Source organism: Anastrepha obliqua, chromosome 2, assembly GCF_027943255.1.
Source record: "Anastrepha obliqua isolate idAnaObli1 chromosome 2, idAnaObli1_1.0, whole genome shotgun sequence".
NCBI lineage: Eukaryota > Metazoa > Arthropoda > Insecta > Diptera > Tephritidae > Anastrepha > Anastrepha obliqua.
In genome coordinates, this window is record NC_072893.1 from 8,569,934 (window position 1) to 8,577,821 (window position 7,888).

A 7,888-nucleotide genomic window follows, 5' to 3' on the forward strand; every position below is an offset into this window, starting at 1 on the left:
TACGAAGAAAATTTTCAAAGTGGTATTTTAAATACATTTTATCCCAAAAAATTTTTAACAAACAAAATATAAAAACAATTATTACGAAGAACATTTTCAAAGAAAAGTGATATTTTACTAAGTAAAAAACTTTTAAATATTATCAAAAAAAAAAATTTTACAAAGAAAAATTTAAGAAGTTTTACAAAGAAAAATTTTTTACCCAGAAAAATTTTTTTGCAAATAAAAACTTTTTTAGTTTTTGATTAATATATTTTATCCAAAATATTTTTAACAAATTTTACGAGGAAAAAAATTTTACAAAGAAAAAACACACAGAAAAATGTGTTTACTTGTTTTTGAAAAGAAAAATTTTTTACAAAGAAAAATTTTTTACAAAGAAAAATTTTTTTACAAAGAAAAATTTTTTACAAAGAAAAATTTTTTTACAAAGAAAATTTTTTTACAAAGAAAAACTTGTTTATAAGGAAAAGTTTTTGATTAATATATTTTATCCAGAAACATTTTTAACACATTTTTTTTACCAATAAATTTTTTTACCAAAATAATTTTTTTTAGTATTTACTTACTTTCCTCAGTTCTTACCTTCTCGTGAAGCATAAAAAACGCAAAATATTGAAAAAACTACCAAAAAAATACATTTCCACAGAGATTTTTAACAAAAAAAATTTTTAGGAACTTTTGAAAAAAAATAGTATTTACAAGGAAATTTTATTATTCTGAAAAAATGGTTACATGTGAATCATTGAAAGTATTGCCGATCGCTGGCTACTACTTTTTCCTATCTTTCTGGAAGATCTCGTATACCGTTACGGTAAAACTGTTCATTTTTGAGGCTATCCGCGGATCAAGCCATATTTTGATGTCTTCATATGAATGGAACTGCTGGTCAGCTAGACCATGTGCCATTGATCCGAACAGGTGATAATCGGAGGGCGCAATATCTGGAGAATATGGCAGGTCGGGTAGGATTTCCCATTTCAGTGTTTCCAGGAAGGTTTTAACGGGTTTGGCAACGTGAGGCCGAGCGTTATCACGCTGTAGAATCACTTTTTCACGCCCCTCCGCGTATTACGGCCGCTTCTCGCACAGTGCTAAGCTCAATCGCATCAATTGAAGTCGATACCGATCCCCAGTGATGGTTTCGCTTGGTTTTAACAGTTCATAATAAATAACACCATCTTGGTCCCACCAAATATGCAGCATAATCTTCGCAGCGTGAATATTCGGCCGAGGCGATGACGTAGAAGCATGACCGGGCAGACCCCATGACTTTCTTTTCTTTGGATTGCTGTAATGAAGCCATTTTTCATCACCCGTAACGATGCGATGAAGAAAACTCTTCCTTTTTTGCCGTTGGAGCAGTTGTTCACAGGGGAAAAAGAAAAAACGACGTTCAACATCCCTTGCTTTTAACTCATAAGGAATCCAAGTCCCCTGTTTCTGAATCATTCCCAAAGCATGCTTGGAAATGGATTGCAATCGCTAGGAAATGGATTGGCGGGTAACTCCTAATACTGAAGCAAGCTCTTCTTGCGTTTGACACGGATCCTCATTGAGCAATGCCTCCAACTCAGCGTCTTTGGCCTTCTTTCACGCGGACGGTCGTCAACATTAAAATCATCGTCTTTGAAGCGACCGAACCAATTTCGGCACCTTGTTTCACTTAAAACAGCATCTCCATAAACTTTGTATAGCTCTCAATGCGCTTCAGCCGCCGTTTTTTTCGAATGAAAGAGGAAAATCAACACTTCCCGCAAATGACGATTATTCGACACAAAATCAGACATTTTCACAAAACTAAAAGTATATGATACATAAGCAGTATATGGTAAGCAGTTTGTTTACCATATGTCTGAGCTTGGTTTATGACGTTTAGGTTATGTCAGAATCTAGCGCACACTGCTGGCGGCATCTATTGACAAACAGTTGCGCACCTAATAACTTATTGGGTTGAAATAGCAGTCGTATAGTGAAAGGGTAGACTGACAAAGCAGGGGATGTGTTAACAATAAACCTGAGATTGTGTTGGTGATACACGAAAAAATCAACACAGCCTCCCCTTATGTTGATTCGTTGTCATCTGAACAACGACCGAATGGCCGAGTGTGTAAATATGTGTGAAACGAGCAGGCAGAAATCGGCTGCCGAGGGCCCTGTGAAGTAGGAGCCGAAGTTGCTCGCACAATTTTGTTTTTCACCGTAGCTAAATCTGGTAAATCTTTCATCCTTGCAAAAGCAGCACCAGCATATAACAGTATAGGTTTTTTGTATTTCATGGTATTGAACAATCGCGCTTCACACAGAGAATCCCCATATTAAGTTTTGACGGGCTATCAACTGCAAACTCTAACTGGAACTTAAGGAGTATCCTTTCTTTTTCCTCAAAGCATTTTTTTGTTTTTGTTCCTGAATTATTACTAATTTTCTGTAGCTTAATTGCCCCAACTCTTGAAAATCGAATTGATTTCATATCAGCTTTATATAGAAATTATCAAAATTAAAGACCGCCGTAGTCAACACCAATATATAGAGAAGAAATTTTGATTTTCATAAGTCACTGTCGCTACATTCGTTGACCTTAACGAGAACTTAGATTTATTAACAGAACTTTGTAGAAAATTGTTGATATTGATACTAGGTAGGCTGCTGTTTTGACAATACATAAATGTAATCTTTGTAAGACTGTGATATTTCACTTAAAATATAGAAAGCTTTAATATCATACTTCTTAATTTTTTATAAGCGTGCGTAATTTTCGTTCTTATGGCAATTATTTCTATACTAAACGTTTTCTAAGAATCTCTAACTATTTTGCATTTGAATTCTAAATGTAACAGAATCATTTCCACTAGAAAACTTAAAGCAACGAGCTGTGATTCATTCCTTATTTTAAATTTCCCATAATTTCCCATGAAAATATGTATGTACGTGTCACTTGTAAGCATGCAATATATTCTCAGAGTCAACCAAAACACCGGCTCTGAATGCGCGCTCTATTATTGATCCGATACAAAGCAAACACACAGACGATTAATGTTTTCACTCCTCCTCGGCAACATTTCATGCGTATTTGATAGGTGATAGCCGCTATTGAACGATCATAGGTGCGATACACAAACGTTTGTAAGTATACTTTATTAAATGCATTTGGATGTGAGTAGAGAAGAGAGTAGATTTGAGAAGGCATACTTCTTGATCGAATGCAATGCAACAAAAGTAACAAAAGCAATATTTGCGAGCGAGGTAGTAACAGTGCTGCTGTTTTTACTTCGTTTGGAAGATTTTACTTCGCTTTTTTTCCAAATATTCCACCACTTCCTCTTTCGAAAAAATGCTTCACTTTTTGCCTCGTTCAAAAAAACACTTCCCTTTTTGCCTGCTTCAACAAAAAAACACTTCACTTTTTAAATACTTTGTTATTTCAATATCCTAATTCATAAATATTTCTATTTCAAATTAATTACCACTCATAGGGTAAACATGAATTTGCTGAACGCTCGAAAACCCTATTAACTATTGTGACTGATTGTCATTTTATTCGCTTTGTTTGCTTGACTTGGCAATGTCAATTAATTAGAAGTTGTGCATTTGTATGCGTACATACAAACACATTCGAAAAATACCGCTATGTGGCTTCAACTGATTTTACGTTTTGTCTTCATTTGGTTTGGAGTATTTATTTCTCGGAAAACAAGTGCCTCATAGTTTTACAAAAGTTTTCATTCAAATTATTGTATTTTCGTTTCAAAAAGTGTGCTTTAATTTTAATAGCAAAGCATATCGTAACTCTCGTTTTCTTGGGTGTAAAATCATGGATCGGTAAGAAAAAACATTGTTTAAATGTACGTGTGATACAAATATCTTAAATTGTACGCATTCGTTTTTTAGTCAAAGCAGAGGGCACGCAATATGGTGCAATAAGAAAGGAGCCAACAATTCCAGTGTCTAGTAAATCAGTGTAAGTTGTCGTTAATAATTTGATTGCAAAAACTAATATTTCCAATATTATATTAGTATCAGCTCTTCTGACGAATCAGATGGATCAGCCCCCGAAGATGTGTCCAAAAATTGTAAACAAAAATTCCGTCCACATTGGAAAATTTTACATAGATGGCTTGATACTAAAGAAGGTAAATCGTACTGCGTGATTTGCAAAAAAATCCTTGCCAATAACATAACCAATATTAAAAGACACGGAGAAGGAGAAAGTCATAAAAAAAGGCAAGCAGCTTTGCGAAATCAAATTAAGCTGAGCGACGTTAAAGAAAGGTGTTATGCTACCAAAAATGCAATCAAGATAGCTGAATTAAAAATTATACTTTTTTTGTGCATTTACGATTTACCGTTTACACTCATACCGCCTTTAATAGAACTAATTAAAAGTGTTGCAGCCAATACAAATGTAATAAAAGGCCTGAAATGTGGTAGAACAAAGGCAAAAGAAACCGTAACAAATGTACTACATAAAAATTTTGTTGAAAAGATAAACGATTGTTCGAGAAATAACAAATTCTCTCTTATAATAGACGAAGCAACAGATGTAAGTTCAGCAAAGTGTTTGGCTCTAGTGGTTCGCTATTTTGATAAAGAAAACGGGAAAATTCGAGATCATTTTTTAAGTTTAATCGAACTTGATAAGAGTAATTTCAAAACAATTTTTGAAACATTTTTTGAACGATTTAAAATTCCCTTAACAAACTTAATTGGCTTTGCAGCTGACAATGCCTCAGTGATGATGGGTCAAATAAATGGAGTGCAGAGGCTCCGTAAAGATATAAATCCTCACTTGTATGTTATTGGATGTATCTGCCACTCTATGCATTTGTGTTCATCGAAAGCTGCTAAGGCCATTCCAAGTAAAATCGAGAATCTTGTGACGGATGTATACCTATTTTTTAATTATAGCAGTAAAAGGCAAAAAGAGTTCGTTGAATTTCAAAATTATTTCAATTTAGAAAACCATAAAATTTTGAAAGTATCTAATACCCGTTGGTTGTCTATGGAAAATGCCGTGTCCAGAGTATTGGAACAATGGAAAGCCTTAGTTCATTTTTTCACTTAACAAATTTTGAGCAAAACCATGATATGACAAATAACATACTGACAAATATGAATGATGCAAATAAATGCTATTTGTTTTTTTAGCACACATTTTGAAAGAAATCAATAAAATTAACTTAGAATTTCAGTCAGAGACTCCACGTTTTCACGTAGCTCTGGAAATGTTGACCCTCTATTTCAAAAATATTTTAAGTAATTTTTTTGACTTAAACCTGTTAAATTTTGAAAGGTTAACAGTGGATAATTTTGATCAGCTAAGTGTATTTAAACCTTTAAAAGGTATTTATCTTGGACAAAAAGCTCAGAGTCTTTTACAAAGTCAGAATTTAACAAATTCACAAACTATTGAAATTCAGCAAAATTGTAAACGATTTTAAAAACCCAATTCTGAATGCTGTGAAAATTCTAAACCCTCTTTCTTTAGGCTCTAGTTTAATGCCGTTAACCACTTTATTCCCAAATCTTGTAGAAAATGATGAACATCTAGAACTTTTGGAAAGTGAATGGAGGTTACTTATTCTACAAAATCGGTCCGAAGAAGGTCTTGAGAGTTTCTGGAAATAAATGTTTTGCATGAAAAACAGCTTAGGAGATTTAATGTACCCTAATTTAAAAGATTTTGTTGGTGCTATCCTAGGCCTTCCACATAGTAGCGCATCCCCTGAGCGTGTGTTTACAAGAATGAATAGTATTAAATCGTTTAGAAGAAATTGTTTGGATGTGGGTACAGTGGGCTCCTTACTTTTAGTAAGAGATATGGTGACTGCAAACGAAATCAATAATTTGGTTCCATCCCATAATATTCTAAGGAAATACAAAAAATCTTAAGAATGCTATATCCTTTTTCAGTATAAAATAATCACCATTTAAATGTTTATTTTTTTTGCTTGAATGGTCATTAGATAAAATCTAATATAAAAATTAAAAATTATTTGTACGTCCATTTTATTTCAGTAGTAATATGAAGTCGAGGGATTTATTCATGTGAATTTATTGGTCTTAAAATTAACTATTTTAATACATATTGTATATGTAAATGCAATTTTTTATAAACTGAATTTGTAAGCCTTTAGTTTGATTAAATGTCAATAAAATTCATTATATCTAACTATAACTAAAATAAATTTATTTATGAGGCTTCATTGTCTATAAAAAGTTTTAAACGCTTCGAAAATTTCGAAAATACAGCACTGGGTAGTAACAGTATGAGTTGGGTTCAAAACAGTGCTGCCCATCCAAGGTGGATTTATTAAGGTGACAGCATTCACCCAGCTGAATTTTTCGCCGTAGGTATGGCTTACGTCAAAATGATATGCCTTGATAAATTCGCCTTGTGTCCATCCCATACAATGGCATACATCAATTGATCACACGTATTCTTACTCTCCATCGTTCAGTCGTTAGCAAACCAGCAACGAATAAACACCGAGTTTGTCCGCGACGCTTAGTGTATGCAATACCCTGAGAGAACTTTTTAATGCCAGAAAATGCCTTTGGCGACTTGCAATGCCTTTTATGTTACAAGTCGTTCAAAGGAAGCTATAGATGTAATATAAAAAGGCATTTCGATTCCTCCCACAAAAATTTTCTACTCCAATCCAATATTTAGTTATTTTGGTTTAAATTTCCCACTGGGCTGCTCCCATTCTCTCATTCGCACTTATACACTCACATTTTTCATTTTGGACAGCACTGGTTCAAAACAACAATGTGTAACCACTGAGAAATGATTCTCTATGAGAGCTGCATACGGTGATATGCAAAAATTATAGAACTCTTTATTCAAACTGCAAGCACAGAGTTTGATTCAGTGATGGTAAATGTAGGGAAAACTCCCTACATGTAGGGATATTTGTCGAAAAAGAAGGACAGATTTTTTTGAATTCTGTAAATGTAGGGCATTTTCAAATAGGACAGAAAAAATTTTACAATAGCGGGAAATATTAAAAAAGTTCATTTAAAATAAAAAGCCGCAGTAAGATTTCATGCCAGTATGCCATAAGCATACTTTTAAAGCGTTAATACGGCAATATTGCCATTTTTTCTTCGTTAACGCTAACACGATTTTTTCTTGGCGCGAAAATTATTATTGGTCCCGCGTTTTTTTTTTTTAGTTTTAGCTTCTTTTATATTTAAAATTTATATATTTTACAGAAATGAGCTCCTCCTCTTCGACTGACTCTTCGGAGGAACACCAGGAGAAAAATTCAAGTATCGGAAACAAAAGTTCAATAACAAGTGGCTTGACGACGACAATTTTAGTGGCTGGTTGAAAGCTGTGGCTGACGATCCATTCAAATGCAAATGCGCTGAGTGCGACAAAGTTTTGAACTGGGGCAATTCTGATTTGCAGAAGCACGCCGAAGCAAAAACGTACCAAAAAAATATGAAAACAATAAAAAGGACGCCTAAAATAAACAGTTTTTTTTAAGAAAAAGCCAAGTAAACCAAATGGTTCCAAAAATTTCGAAATAAGATTTAGCATGTTCTTCGCTGAGCATAATGTCGCGCTGCAAGTGGTGGACCATTTTATCCCAATCTTAAAAGTAATCGTGCCGGATTCTGAAAAAATAGAAACTCTTTCTTGTTTTAAACAGAACTGAATGTAATGAAAAAGTGTAATTTTTAGTCTTTTTGCTGAAGTTTTCTTCATATATGAGTTTATAATATAATAAATATGTGTATTTATATATATTTTTGAAATAAAATTTCTTATTAAAGTGTCTTATAAAGTGTCAAAATAGCACCAAGCCCAAAACTTAAGCAAATAATTCAATTTTGACGTTGCAAGTGCCTCATTATAGTGTAAACACAGGAGAAAAAT